This window comes from Pteropus alecto, unplaced genomic scaffold (assembly GCF_000325575.1).
Source record: "Pteropus alecto unplaced genomic scaffold, ASM32557v1 scaffold94, whole genome shotgun sequence".
Lineage (NCBI taxonomy): Eukaryota > Metazoa > Chordata > Mammalia > Chiroptera > Pteropodidae > Pteropus > Pteropus alecto.
This window is the reverse complement of record NW_006437736.1, coordinates 506,139-521,595: the sequence shown is the minus strand read 5'-3', so window position 1 is coordinate 521,595 and position 15,457 is coordinate 506,139. Positions and strand designations below refer to the sequence as shown.

Genomic DNA, 15,457 nt, shown 5'->3' with positions numbered 1-15,457 from the left:
CTAAGTTCCACCAACCTAAAGACACTGGACTGTCATCCAAGTTGCAAGCTTTGGGGTGGGCTAGTGGAAAAGATAAGTGTCACAGCCAGCCAGCCTGAACCCAGCACCTCCAAGTGCCGCTGTGTGACTTTGGGCCAGTTCACTTACCTCTCTGTGCCAGATTTTCCTCACCCAAGTAAACTACTACATATCTCACAGATAGAAGTGAGGATTAAGAGAAAGAATGGGAATGCAAGGGCCTGGCCCACCCTAGGCACCCACACATATCCATCCCTCTCTTCTTCCATGAAACTATGGCCAGGGACTGGCCATTGTGTTCCCTCACTTCCCAGGTTGTTGCTGTTTTATAAAGAACCAGAGAAATGTTGCTCCCAAGGACTGCAGCTTTAGTCCACATGACCAGGAAGAGAATCATCAACAAAAGGCCACCCACCCTCCAAGATTTGCAGAAGAGCCTTTGCCTTCCTTTCGGGGCCTCAGATGGCGGTCAGGGAGATGCCTAGGGCCATAAATAAAGAGAGAACAAAAATAAAACAGTATTTACTCTGAGAGGAAAGTACATTGCTAAACACTAACCACAAGGACTTGTGGACAGAAGCCACATGTTGGGGGTGCTCCAGAATGTCACAAACTGCAATGGCAAGAAAAAGCTTCTTGAACCTGAGCAGCTTGGGCTGGGCCCCAGGAGGCAGGACCAGGACTCTGCCCATGGCAGCCCTCTAGGACCCCCTGGTACCTTCCCTTCCTGGAGTCCATGATCAATCGCACCCGACCTCACACAGCCAGAACCGGTCATGTTGTCCCAACCCACTCTCTCTTCCTGCCTCTGCCCCTCTCCTCTGTAGAGCCCCTCTGCCCACCTGGAGCACCTTTGCCCATCCCACCCACCTTAGTTACATGAACTCCAATTCATCATTTAACAGTGCATTTAGACACCATCTCTGCTGAGAACCCTTTAACCCTTTGCCGACCCCACCCCACCCCCCAGACTCTATCCCCCTGCGTTCATTTCTATCACTGCAATTTTACAATGTATTACAATCGTCTATGTACTTGCTTCTCTCCCCTACTAAGTTGCAAGCACATAAGGGTAGTATAGTGTAATGGTTAAGGATGTGGACTTTGGAGCCCAACTGCCAAGATTTGAATCCTGGCTTCCCAGCTGTGTGACCTTACTTAAGTTTATTAATCTCCTATGCCTCAGTATCCTTCTCCGTAAAATGGGGACCATCATAACAGTATCTGCCTTCTGAGGGTTCTGCCAGTTGCTGTGTATGTCTATTCCAATGATGCATTCTGGAACTGGGGAAATACCCACAGGATGGTTCCTCACCTGGCCAAGTGTGAGACAGACCTGAGCTAAAACTCTGTTGATCACCTGACCTCCATAAGCCCTAACTCTGACTAATGTACCACAGGGGCCTTTTTGGGTCCCCTGGAATTAGTGTCAATTTGGAGCCGGAAATGTCTGATTATTTCTCTCCCCGTAATGCAGTAGCCCTAGTAAATGGCCAGATCACCTTTTGGGAAAGGCTGGGAGAAAGACTAAGAGTATAACTTCTTGGTCATGTGGCAGGGTCCCTCCTCCAGTGGAACCAGCCTTCCCTTCATTCAAGGTGTCTGGGTCTGTAGACCGGTTCAAGTCTGGGAATTGATTGAGGGAGGTGACTCTGAATGGTGACTCAAGTTCGTCTCTGTTCACTTGACCTAGAATTCTTCCACTTATGTGAATCAAGTAATAGGATGCCCATCCATTTCCTTTCTAGGGACATCATGATTGACTAGCTAATGTTATAAGTTTCTGTGAGCGTAAATGGATTTAAGTGGGTTGAAAAAATTTTTTTTAAATAAATACGGATTTAAATGGGTTGCTATAAGTAAAGCGCCAGCCTGCTACACTAAATGCAAAATAGAAGCGCTTTATCGTTATCACTTCTTTCTGCTCTCAGTGCCTGACCGCAAGCAGGCTCTCAGTAAAGGATTTCAAAACAGGGCAACGAACGTGTCCACGATCTAGGTGCTAGAGTCTCCTTTTGAGACATAAGCAGTGTTCACCTGTGGCTCAGGTAAGCCTGGAGATTCTGGAGCATCCAACATGGGTCTATCTGCCTGGGACCAGGGAGGCTTCTGGGAGAGAACTCACTGGAAGGTAACAGAGAGTCTAAACCTAAAAGGTTGGTTTGAGGCCACTGGGCCAAGGCTAGAAGGGAGTATTATGAACACAGAGCAGAGCAGCCTGGGGTGGGATCCTCAGATTATCTCCACTAGGCTTAGTTATTTGTTTGTGAGTGTAGCTATATGTTCTTATTTCACGTCTAAGGACCTCTAGATACATAGAGCTGAGTTGACATACTTTCAGGGTTTGGCAATGCATCTTTGGTAGCTTATGCAAGACCCCTCTGTTTTTTTCTTTCTTTCTTTCCTTTTTTTTTTTTTTTATGTTTTCCTTCTTCCTTGATCCTTAAACCTATATGAATCCCACAAATTTTCTTTTAAGGATTTCTTACATGTGTTTTAATTTTCAAAGATTAAATCTGTTTACTGCTTTGAGATCTACCTGTCCTTTCTGCTGTACAAACTTATTTGTTGTTTCTTGCTGCCGCTCCCCAGGCGTGGATCTGTTAACTTTCGTCACCAGCGACACTGCAATCAGCATCCCTGCCTAAGCTCTCTCAGAGATTTTTATGAGAGTCTCTCTGAGATGATTACCCAGGAGTGGGATTTCTGGGTCACAAGGCGTGCCCAGATTTAATTTTGCCAAATACTGCCTGCTTGCTTCCCAGAATGGCTGTGCTAAGTCACATGCCCACAACAGTGCTTGGGGCCTCTCATGTCCCTTCACTGTCGCCAGCACTTGAGAGTATGGACTTTTCTTCTTTGTGACGAGTGTGAAGTATTATCTCACCGTTTTAATCATTGTTACCTTATCTGTATTCCCTGCTGGCCTGAGTCTGAGGGTGGCTGGCCCACACAGAAGGTACATCTATAGTCTTAGCATTCTGCTCAGTGCCTGCCACATATTAGGTGTTTCGATTTATACTATTGAACAAATGGAGAATTACTCCCTCGAGCAGCCCTCCTGAGCTCAAGCTTGACTCCTGGGAAGGAGGACGAGTCATGAGTGAGCAAATAGCAAGAGCTGTTTCGCTAAAGTCTCAGAAAGCTGTTGGCCAAGAGGAAATTCCTGAGGGACTCCCAGAGCGGCTAGAGGGAATGCGAGGGAGTGGGTGTTTCCCCAGAGCCAAAAAAGAGCCACTGGGCTGCAGAGCCTGACGTCTGTGTTCCTCTAGAAAATACGGGCTCTGCTGAGATCAGGAAACATGGCAGGAGCCGCCAGGCAGAATCCCCAACCGGACCTGAGTACCAAAGGGGCACGGAACAGCTGCCGCTGCGTGGTTGGACCACAAGGACCTTTGTCACAACAGCTGCCGCTGCGTGGTTGGACCACAAGGACCTTGTCACATGTTATTATTATTATTATTATTTTCTTCTTCATCATCATCATTATCATCATTAAAATTGGGGATTAAACAGAAGCCACATTTCTCCAAACTATTAGGAGCAAAAGTCTCCCAGTGAGGCTTGCACAGAACCGTTGACTGTCAAGGGTCTAGGAGATGCTTTTCAACTGGAGGCCTCAGTTTCCTTGTCTATAAAGTGGGGACAGTAATGGTGCCTACCTCATTGCCCAGCATGTAGTAAGCTCTCAGTGAACACTGGCTTTGAAAGACTTTCTCGCAGGCTTGGCACCAATGAGGGCTAGGAACGTAAGGGGCAGGTAGCCTGGCCTTCCTCGGGTTGGAAAGATTGGGTCACTCTACCTATGGCCTCCCTTTTCTGGTTCCCATGGACCCTCTTGTGACTTAGGTACCCACATACCCTCAAGTCAGCAAACTCCTATAGGAGCACTGAGGACACAGGAAAAAAACAGACTGAATTCTGCCCTTGAGGGGCCCACAAGCCTGTGGGAGACACACACTGGGCAGAGCAATGAGGCTCTGATGAGGGTAAAAAAAACACAAACTGCCAAGGGAGCAGAGAAAGACCCCCATCCATGCATCCTCCCCTCTCTGTCCCTTCTAGCTCTGTTTGAAGGTCACTTTCCTCACCTGCAAAATGGAACTCGGGATTGTTTTCAGGTTCGAGAAACACTCGGGATTGTTTTCAGGTTCAGGTTTGAGAAAATGGGTTGGCGAGAAAGAACTTTCTAGATGGCCAAGTGTATCTAGACAGATGACCAGGACTACATTAGGGAAGCAGAGACAGAGTGATATTAATGGTGAGTGGGCTGTTTCTCCAGGGCAATTTAAACTCCTGTGGCTTTAAGTAACTTTCAAGTAAAGGAATGATGCTTTTAGCGGCCCATTCATTGGGCAGGGTAAGGGATAAGGGCAGGTAGGAAGGGAGAGAGGGGGCTGAAATTTGGTTGTTCATCCTGTTTTCTAGACTGCCAGGACTTGAGTGATGGGAGAGCCAGGAGCAGAAGCAGATGGAATCCAATCGCTATCTTCCCCTCGCATAAATTCCTGGAGACCAAGGAGCTGAGGGTCCTTGCAAAGTGTCAGTATTATTTAGAGGACAGCCTAGGCTGCTATAATGGTGTGGGCAACGTCATTGCTTCAATAAGACACAGCTGTGTTTTTTTCTCATGTACCAGTCCAGGGAAGTGGTCCAAGGCTGGCATGGCAGCTCACCGGTGCTGGGCACCCGGGCTCCTTCTATTTTGTTGCTCAGCCATCCCTATGGGGTTGTCTTTATCCACATGCCCTCAAGCCACAAAATGGCAATTTGTCTGTCATTCCAGGCAGGGGAAGAGAAAGAGAGGAGGGGCTGGAACACTCTTTTCCTATTAAGGGCATGTGGTAGCCAGCCTCTAAGATCGCCCCCATGATATCTGCCTCCTGGTATTCATGACCTTGTGTCATGCCCTTCTACAGCAAGTAGGGTGGACCTGTGTAACCAGTTGGATATTTCAGAAAAGACAGTGTGACAGCGAACGTGATTTCTGAGGCTACGTCATAAAAGACATTGCGGCTTCCACCTTGCTCTCTTGGGTCAGTGGCTCTGCGGGAAGCCAGATGCCATGTCATGAGGACACTCAAGTGGCCCTGTGAAGAGGTCCACATGGTGAGGAACTGAGGCCTCCCACCAACAGCCAGCATGAACTTACCGGCCATGTATGTGTGGGAGCCTCTGCAGCCCAACCGACATCCTAACTGGAGCCTCGCCACTCAGCTAAATTCCTGACTCACTGGAACTATGTGAGATAATATCTATTGTTGTTTTAAGTTGCTAAATTTGGGAGTAATTTGTTACTCAGTAATTGATAATGATATAGGTCACCACTCAGAAGGTGTTCCCATCATTTTCACTCACATTTATTGCCTTAACCTAGTCACGTGACCATGTGAAGCTGCAAGGAAGTCTGGGAAAGACAGTCTTTGGTTGGACAGCTTTGTGCCCAGCAAAAACTTCAATGACTGAGGTCCTTAACTTAATTACAACTGCAAAGTCCCTTTTTCCATGTAAGATGACACAGTCACAGGTTCCAGAGATGAAGATGTGGACATCTTTGGGGGCCATTATTCTGCCTGCCACAGTGCAGAAGCTTGTATGTGAATGTTCTTAGCAGCTTTATTCATAACAACCAACAAATGGCCCAATGTCCTTCAATGGATGAATGGTTAAATGAACTGTGGTATATCCAGACCATGGAATACTACTCAGCAATAAAAAGAAATGAACTATGGACACACACGACTTGGTTATACCTCAAGAAAATTATTCTGGTTAAAAAAACAAAACAAAACATGCCTTTGCAATAACATGGATGGACCTAGAGGTTATTATGCTGAGTGAAATAAGTCAGACAGAGAAAGACAAATACCATATGATTTCACTTATATGTCGAATCTAAGGAACAAAAAGAACAAACTAGTCAAAAACAGACTCACAAATATAGTGGACAATTTGGTGATGGACGGAGGGGAAGAAAGTTGGGGGGCTGGAAGAATGGAGTAAAGGATTAAAGAAGTACAAATTAGTAGTTGATAGTTGGGCACGGGGAGCATGGCGCAGGGAATGCAGCTAGCATTAATACGATGGCTAAGTGGAGGGCCAGGGGAGGGAGGGAGCAATTGGGGGGCATTGTTTTATGAACAGTATAGATCTCTATCCAATATACTGTATACTTGAAACTAATTTAAGTAATAAATTTATTTAAAATAAAAACAACAACAATGAAAAAACATGCCAATTGCAAGAGGCTACATGCTGCATGGTTCCATTTATAATATCTATGAATGGACGTCATTATAGAGGTGGAGCATAGAGCTTGCCAGGGGTTAGGAATGGGTTGCAGAGGGTGGCTGTACAGAAGTGTCTTGTGGTGATGGTACAGTTAAGTATCTTGATTATGGTGGTGGTTACATGAAGCTACACATGATAAAATTGCATAAAGCTATATACACACATGTAAACAAATGCATGTATAAGTGGTAAAATCTGAGTGACCTCTGTGGATTACACTAATGTCGATTTCTCGATTTTGATATTAAACTATAGTTATGCAAAATATTAACATCGAGGGAGGCCGGATGACTCGATAATTATTTTGAAATTGAAAAAAAAAAAAAGAGTGCTGGATTGCCAGACTGGACACCTGAGTTTCTGGGTCTAGTTCAGGTTCTTTCCTTAACTCGCCTGAGGCAATTCCACTGCTATCTCTGGGACACTATTAGCCCATCTGTGAAATGGGAATTTTGGCTTATGTCACTGGCTTTCAAAGTTTAATCTTTAACAGTGAAACCCTCTGTTCCAAAGAAATCTTACACTGATGTAGACACTGTCAGCACCCCGATATTGTGAACCCCAGTGGGACTTCTGCCAGTACCTGTAACACTTTGCTGGAGGGCTATACCTAAAACCAGTCCTCACTCCTTGGGCAGGACAACTGGGACACTGGCTCCCAGAGGTCCCCAGCTGACGACGGCGGAAACTGGCTTGGGAGCGTATGCTTTATCCATTGTCTTCTCTCTGAGTCTCATTTTCCCACTCCTCCTCTACCCGAGTTGCTTGGGAGCATCATCCAAATAAACAACCTGTATTCAGGTCCTTGTCTCAGGCCCTGCTTCCGCTTCCAACCAAATTAGAATCCCCAAATGCGAAGCAAATAACAGCCGTGGTCCCAGGAGGCAGGAGGGCCAGTGAGAGCTGTGCCATGCGGGGACCTTCCTGGAGGGGTGGGCCTGCACATGGACCTTGAGCGATAAGTAGATTTTGAAAAGGAAGACAGTAAATAGGAAGGCACAACTGGAGATGGAACTTCATGAACCAAGACAGCAGGAGATGAGACCCTGCTGTCCCCATCCTCCGTGCTGACCAAGTCACTTTTAGTGGCAGCTCTCACCATATCTTTCCTTTTCACTCAAGACCATGTTCCTCTTTTGACCAAGAAAGTGACCCAAAAGGGATCGTGGTCACTTCCTTATCGGGCCTGTGGTGGAGGCAGAGGACACGCACTAGGCCCTTTCCCAGCTCCCGCGGCCCCAAGCCACTTCTCCAATGAGGATTCCCAAGTCCCACTGGGGGCCACTGCAGGGCACCTCCCAAACTCCAAGTCAGATGAAGGAGCCCCGAGCAGTGTGCTGAGGTTATACCCTAATGCCCGCTGAGCAGCGCGGTCCCAGGAGAGAGAACTGGGAAGGGAGTCCAGCTGCCCACTGTAGCGTGACCTCACGCAAACATCTTCATCCTTCTGAACTTCTATCTCTTCAACAGTATCCGCATACCAGGATCATGGGACAGGATATGTGAAAGGGCTTCATAAACCACAAACCATAAACAGCCGTACTGTTCAGCTGTGAGTTACCATTCTGAAGAGAGCAAAACTCTGTCCTCATTCCACACTGTGTCCCAACACCTGGCACACTGCGTGACACCTGGAAGGGGCTCCGTTAAATGCTTGCTTGCTGAATGAACGAATGAATAAATGGATGAGCTTGGATATGTTATCTAGTTCAACAATTCGACCAACAAAGTACTGCTAAGGGCATGTTATGTGCCAGGAGCTGGGCTGGCCATGGAGGAAAATCACAAATCAGAGATGAGATTTCCTACTCTTAAGAGCTTATGGCATCAGAGAGGAGCAACCCCTTTTCAAGGCCCGTGTACGTATGTCTGGGAATCCTCTGCCCATCTAACTTGAGTCTCAACTCCAAGTCACTGCTCAGCCTGTCACCTGTGGAGGCTGAACTTTAGGGCAGCTCCCTGATCCTTCCTCCTGGTGTTGACACCGTTGTGTAATTCCCTTGAGTATGGGGAGGGCCACAATTTGCTTCTAACCAACCAAACGTGGCAAAGGTCATGGGGATGTACCCAATTACATGTATGTGACTCCATTACAGAATCTTCTTGCAAGGAGGCTCTGTCTTCCTTGCTGGCGTTGATGAAGCAAGCAACCAAGTTGGGGAGCCCATGTGGCAAGGAACTGAGGGAGGTCTCCCACTGACAACCAGCAAGAAGACCTTCAGGCTGACAACAGAAACAAACTGAATTCTGCCAACAACTGTGTGAGCTTGGAAGTGGATCCTTCCCCAGTCTGGCCTCAGATGAGACTGAAGGCCCAGCAAACACTTTGTCCCTCTGTGAGACCCTGAGCAGAGGACTGAAATAAGCACTGCCCATATTCCTGACCCACAAAAATGGTGAGATCATAAATGTTTGTGGTTTAAGCCTCTGAGTTTGTAGTACTTTGTTATGTAGCAGTAGATGACTATACATCCTTCTTTCCTCCCAAAGTGCCCTCGTTCCGATTCATCATCTGGCCAGTCTTCTTCCGTGGAGTCAGTGCATGTTGCTTTTGCTTTCCCAGCATGCCATTCTTCTTCCTCTGGCACCACAACCGGTTTCCATGTGGGGAACCACCTCCTTCGCGCTATTGGTCCATTTCTTTCCCATGGGGCTCATTCTACCCTCTGGCTCCAAGGGTTGACACGTGACCCTGGATTCAGCCAATCAGATGAATTCTTCATTCATCTGGCCATCAGCAATAGGTTCAGGGATGAGCATGTAGCCCATATTGGTGCATCAGAATTTTAACACTGGACTTTTCCTGAGTTTGTTAAACCAATGAAATATAATACAGTAACTCGAGGGTCCATTTGTGCCACTGTGCAGAGAGCACCCACTTCAATCTCTTCTATCTCTTCAATCTCTTCTATCTCTTCTATCTGGCCGATAAGTAGGAAAACAGTTGAGATATGGATGGAGACAAACCCTTATATGGTTCACTCGAGCACCTGGATCCAGCCTTGTCTGAATCTAGAGATCTACTTCTGGACGTTCTGCTGATGTGAGCCAATAAATTCCATTGTTTCTTTAAGCCCGCTGAGTCAGATTTCCCTCACTTGCAAAAGAGAAAGTCCTGATTCAAACTCTCATATCTATAGATATCATTCGATAACCTCCCTCCTCAAGGAAGCCTTCCCTGAACACTCCCAGGGGCTTCTCCCTGCTACAGTGCTCTCCTCACGGAGCATTTCATTTCATCCTCTCCTGTTATTCTTCAGCGTTTTCGATGTGAGTTGTGATACTCCAACGAGATCAGAAGCATTTTTCAAGACCTTTCTCTCCTGCCAGGCACATAGTAGGTACCGAAACGAAACGAAACCAAAAAAATACCATTTGAATCAAAATGCAATGTTGTAAAGAGGTAGCTTAAAAGAAAGGAAGTTCTCATTCCTGCACCGAGCATAGGAGTGTGTTCAATGGACTGTCCCAGTCATTCCCAGGAGCTTTAGGTTCAGGGAGGGGACTCAGGTGCACACAGTGGAATCCGTGCTATCTAGAAACTAGAAAAGGAATGTACTAGAACAGTGGTTCTCAAACTTGAGCGAGCATCACCATCCCCCTGGAGGGCTTGTTAAACAGGGATGGCCGGGCCCCACCCCATAGTTTCTGATTCAGTAGGTCTAAGGTGGGCCCAAGAATTTGTATTTCTAACAAATTCCCAGTATTGCTGATAAGTTTCTAACTGCAGGTCCTGAGATGGCACTTTGAGAATCATTGGATTAAAGGCCATTAAGAAGATTACAGAACCAGTAAGGGAAACAGAGAGTCAGGCGTGGAGGTTATACAATAGGAAGCAACCCCGAGCCACACTATGGGACAGCTTGAGGGAAGAAGACTCACCTTAAGGTGGCCACCGCTGATCCCAGGTGCTGGGCACCTACCATCCCCACCATTTATCGCTCTTACTAGAAAATGGGTTTGGCCTGCCCCCACACCCTTGCCTGCAGCTCACTCTCCTGGGTGTTGAAATCAAACCCCTGAGACCTCCTTCTAGGTGAGTGCAGGGGTGAGAACAACTGCTACGTCAGGGAGCTTAGTCACATTTGGGAGCCACAAAGCTCAGAGAGAGGAGGTCATTTGCCTGAGGACACCCAGAAAATCTGGATTTGAATTCAGGTTGGCCTGCTGGCAAAGCCCAGGTTTTTCCACAATAAAGCCTGGTTATTTAAAGTCTTTCATGCCTCCTTGAGAAATGTCCCATCCCAGAAACATATATTAAGACCCTTAAGAATTTCTGGATGTGACTGGGGGAAGGTGGGCAAGGGCTTTCCCAGGAGTCTGTCACAAGTCAAGGCCCCAGGGGATCTGTCTCTGTGGCTTGGGGGAGCTGACCACTCCCACACTGGGCTGGGCCCAGCCAGCTTCCTCCAGGCTCTAGTGGCCTGGCTGATACCAACCAGGTCATCAGTGGCCATGATGGCAATATTTGTTGGTCCAATTTTTTTTCTTTTTTTTTTTTGCATATGAAAATTTATGGCTACTGTGTTTTCGCCATTGAAACTTATAATCTTGGTTTTTCCTTCTTGCCTTTGTATAAATCCAAAAGAGAGACGCCGGCTACTTTGACAACCTTGAAGAGGACTCCAGGAATGTCACCAACAGCATGACCTTTGTGACCAAATCCAGCAACCAGAACTTCATCATTTTCCTCAGTAAAATTCAAGCGACCATACAAAGGCTGTGATCATTCTGCCATTGTCGATCAGCGGGACCCTGACACTTCCTGGTGGCAGAATTGGTTGTTTGGCTTCAACCCCTACTTTTTCCAGCACAGTTCCCTTTGCACGGGACCCGCCTCCACAAGGGTTGGCCTTCAGGGCTGTACCCAGATGGGCTTTCTTGCACTGTTTATCATGCCACTTCCGATCTCGCCGATGGCTCCAAAGCTTCCTGGCAGTACGAAGGCCGCAACACTCGCCCATTCCGCCGGCACCAGGGGCCTAAGCAAAAGGGCTTGTTGGTCAGGTTGACGTGATGCGGACCCCAGGCCTGCAGGCCTCACAGCACAGACACACAGAAAACCTAAAAGAAAGTCTGCAAGGTCTGGGAGGCTCAGGTGATTTTCCTGGGCCTCTCTTGCCTGTTCTCTGTTTCTCTTTGTCCACGTGTCTCTCTTTTTCTCGCACTCGCTGACCATTTGTCTCTAACTCACGTACCCTTTCCTGTTTCTCTGACTCTTGCCTCTTTGTCTAAGCATCTGATCCTCTCTCTCTTCTCTCTCCTCTCTGTCTCTGCTGTGCTCTCTCTCTCCCTCTGCCTCCCTTCCCCTTGGCCCTGTCCTTCCTCTTCTCCCTGCCTCCTTCTTCTCTCTCCCCTTGTCCTCTCCCTAACCTCCCTTTCCTTCCCTCCTCCCTCCCCCTGGAGCTCATGCACAGCGACCCAGTGGCCTCTCTGAGAGACAAGGCTCCCTAGGGGCCCGGCAGGAAGTGCAGTTTCCCCTCTGACCCCATCAGCTGGCTGTGGGGGATGCAGCTTTCCTCCCACCCTGTCCACGCAGGCAGGATGTGCAGGCTCCCTGGGGCTCGGGATAGCGTGTATAACTTTTGGGGGGCTCTGAGGACAGCCTTCACCAGGAGGGCAGAGAGTAAAGGGCCAGGCTGTAGGGGAGGAGAACCCCACTTTTGATGAGCACCTCCTGGGTGTTGGCACTGGACCAAGTCCAAGGGGTGGGGCGTCAAAGGCCAGAATCCCTTTCCTGGAAGACAGGACATATAAGGGCAAGGAGCTGGGGGCGGGGGTTGGGGGGTTGGCAAGAACTGAAGCTTGAGAGGCAAAAATGGTCTCTGCAGAGGTGGGGGCTTCCGGGCATCTGAGAGGATAACTATCCTCGCAAACTTAAGCAGCTCTTCATTATTTTTTTTTGGACTGTTAATATACTTTTACGTCCACTGGGTGACCATTAAGGCAGGCGGTGTGATATGTTAGAAAGCATCCAGGGGTCAGAATCAGAGGTCTGGCTTCCAGTTCCATTTCCACCTTGCTGCGTTCATGACCTTGGACAAGTCGCATCACCTGTCCCAGACTGTTTCTTCAGGTATGAAGTAGGAGTAAAAGCTTTGCTTACTGTAATGCTACATAGAGAATGGATGGGAAGTAAAGGAGTTAGAGGAGGGTAAGGAAACTAACATTTACTGATCTATTGTTGCTGAAAACAAATGACCATGAACTTGGCTTAAACCACACATATTTATTATCTTACAGTTCTGGAGGTCTGAAGTCCAACACATATTTCACTGGGTTAAAGTCAAGTGTTAGCAGGGCTGTGTTCGGAGGCCCTGTGGAAAATCCATTTCTTTGTCCTCTTCCTGCTTCTAGAGGCTTCCCACACTGGTTGGCTCCAGGGCCCTGCCTCCATCTTCAAAGCCAGCCGCATTGTCCCTCGTTGTCCCTTTCCGAGACCATTCTTCCATAGTCACATCTCCCTGACTTTTTATCTGCCTTCCTCTTCCCCATTTAAGGACCCCTGTGAGTCTATTGTAATCATTATCCAGGTAATCCAGGATAATCTCCTTTTTTTTTTTAATTGAGATACAATCGATATGTAACATTGTATTGGTTTCAGGTGTATGACATAATGATTTGATATATATATTGCAAAACGATGCCCACAATAGGTCTAGTTAACATCCATCGCCTCACAGTTACATTTCTTTTCTTGTGACAGGAACTTTTAAGATCAAAACTCTTAGCAACTTTCAAATATACGGTATAGTATTGTCACCTATAGTCACCATGCTAATCTCCATATTTTAAGGTCAACCTTAACTCCATCTGCAACACTACTTCCTCTTTGCCAGGTAACCTAACTCGTCATGGGCTCTAGGAATTAGGACTGTGGTCATCTCTGGGGGCCATTTTTCTGCCTCTCACACCCTGTGAAGGGAGAAGTTTTTACAGGCTCCATCTTGTTTTAATCTTCCTCAAAACTCTGGGAGGAGGATGAGTGTTGTTAACTCCATTTTACAGATGAGGACATTGAGGTCAAGATCATACCAACATTAGGTGGTGGAGTGGAAATGCCAATGCGGGTCTGTCTGACCTCACAGCTCACACTCTTCCCACCTCCTCACGATCCTTTCAAACCTCCAAGATGCTATAGAAGAGCGAGAAGTTATTTCATTCATTTAATGAGTTTGCGGAGAACTTACTATGTGCAAAGCAAAATGCTGAATGCGCAGGATGGATGCTCAGAAGATTAGGATGTAGGCTTTGCCTCCAGAGGAATTTATAGTCTGTTGAGGGGAAGAGAAGATAAACCCAAATGCAGGGAGGAGAATGGGGGGAGAGAGAGTGAGGGGGACGAGAGGAATGGCCTCTTGGCTGCCGATTAGGACCCTGGTGTAGGAGGGCTGGTTTTAGGCTCAAAGTCCAGCTCTACTGCTTCCTAGGTGTGCATCCTAGAGCAAGTGAGACTGTTTTCTCATCCGTAAAATGGGATTAACAGCATTCACTGTTTCATACATAGAATGGTCTGTCGTGAAGCCTAAGATGTTTGTAAAGCATTGACCAGGTGCCTGGTGAACTCAATAAAATCAGCTGTTGTCATCATTATTATCAGGATTCTGATCAGGATTCAGGGATACGTCAGCAAGATGAATGGCACTGGATGCTTGCAAATGTATTCTTTTCTTGGAGGGGGGTGAGGATGGGGAGTAAAAAGGGCACTGAATCAAATGAGCACTGGGAATCAGAAGACCAAGGTTGGAGTTCTTGATTGCTCCCTGGTGACTGAGGAGCCACGAGCAAGTGGCTTCTTTACTCACTACCTTGGTTTTCTGGTTTTCCATCTTGAAACAGGATAATAAAGCCCGCTGGCCTTGTGGGAGGCTCAAATCATATTAGTTACGAGTGCATTTTGCAGGTTATGAAGAACCATCCAGATGTAAGAGCCGTCTTTACATCATTTTCCCAGGAGCCATCTGCAGAATGGGACCGCCGCTGGATCTCTGGACACTGAGGTGATGCTCCGGCAAGTGCTGTTAGACAGCACGGTCATGGTCACATGGTCACGGTCACATGGATCATGCAACACTCCAGGTGCACAGAGGTATTGCTATCTGAGAACCTCAGAGAACCTGGGTGACACGTTTGCAGAGTGGGGTTCAGGGTCTGGGTCAGGACTGGGTCTGCTGCTCCTCCACCTGCCCCATCCCACTCCAGGCATAAACAGCAATCCTGGAGCAGGCCCGGGGCAGCCATCCCACAACCCTACTGCCAGGGGCCTTGAGAGGTCGGCTACTCTGGCGGTTTCTCAATGTTATCTATTACTAGAGAACTGTTTCTCCAAAGGACACTCTATCTAGAAGCCCAGTGAAAGGAGACGTTCACTCCCCTTTCCCGAGCCTGTCCTTCTCTTCCCTCCCCTGAGGCAGTGGGCCTAGCCCTTTCCCCAGCCTGTCCTTCTCCTCCCTCCCCTGAGGCAGTGGGCCTAGCCCTTAAAAGAGAGAGAGAGGCTCTGAAGCCCCAGGACTGCCCCTGCACTTACCTGCCGTGCCCTTGAAGGAGCTGCTTACCCTCCCTGGCTTCCGCCCTCATCTGTGCTATGGGTACGATGATAGTACAGTTGCAGGGTTGTGAGTAAATGTGAGCGAGTCCCCGTAGCCGTTCCACAGCCGCACCAGGCCCCTGGGTCACACTCCTCGAGCTCCCTATTTACTTCGCATATGCTGAGGCCCAAGCACAGGTGCAAATCCTCAGAGGCCTGCTCTCTGCCCCACACCTCACTCCCCTGCCCTCACACTCCGCCTCTGCAAACTCAGATGGAGAGCCTCATGAGTGGAGAGCCTCATCGGTGCCCGGCTGGGCTGGCCCTCACAGGAAGGCTCTCAGGGACCGGACTGGCCCTCCTCTGGGCAGCTCTGAAGACTGGAGCCCAGTCTCCAGGGGGAGGTCCCAGGGACTCACTCTAACATTCTAGGACTCGTTGGGGCTGCTTGCCTTGGGGCCTGCAGCGGGCAGGCCTCAGCCCACCAGTCCCCAGGTGGCCCTTTGCAGACAAGAGGGCTCTTTGCCAGCACATCCGGTGGCACAGGCACTGGCAGCCGAAGGAGCTGGGTAACCTGGGCGGGGTGTCTGGGTTCAGGCTTAATTTCTCTTTCGAGGCTGC

At 48.2% G+C, this 15,457-nt stretch overlaps 1 long non-coding RNA gene and 1 pseudogene across 1 annotated transcript; one reads left to right on the top strand and one right to left on the bottom strand.

Moving 5' to 3' along the window:
* Positions 1-6,004: 6,004 nt before the first annotated feature.
* On the top strand, positions 6,005-8,732 carry LOC112481893. Its single transcript, XR_003047104.1, has 2 exons — positions 6,005-8,168; positions 8,406-8,732. It is a non-coding gene; the product is annotated as an uncharacterized LOC112481893 (long non-coding RNA).
* Positions 8,733-10,832: 2,100 nt separating this feature from the next.
* Positions 10,833-11,276, bottom strand: LOC102885341 (annotated as a pseudogene).
* Positions 11,277-15,457: the final 4,181 nt, after the last annotated feature.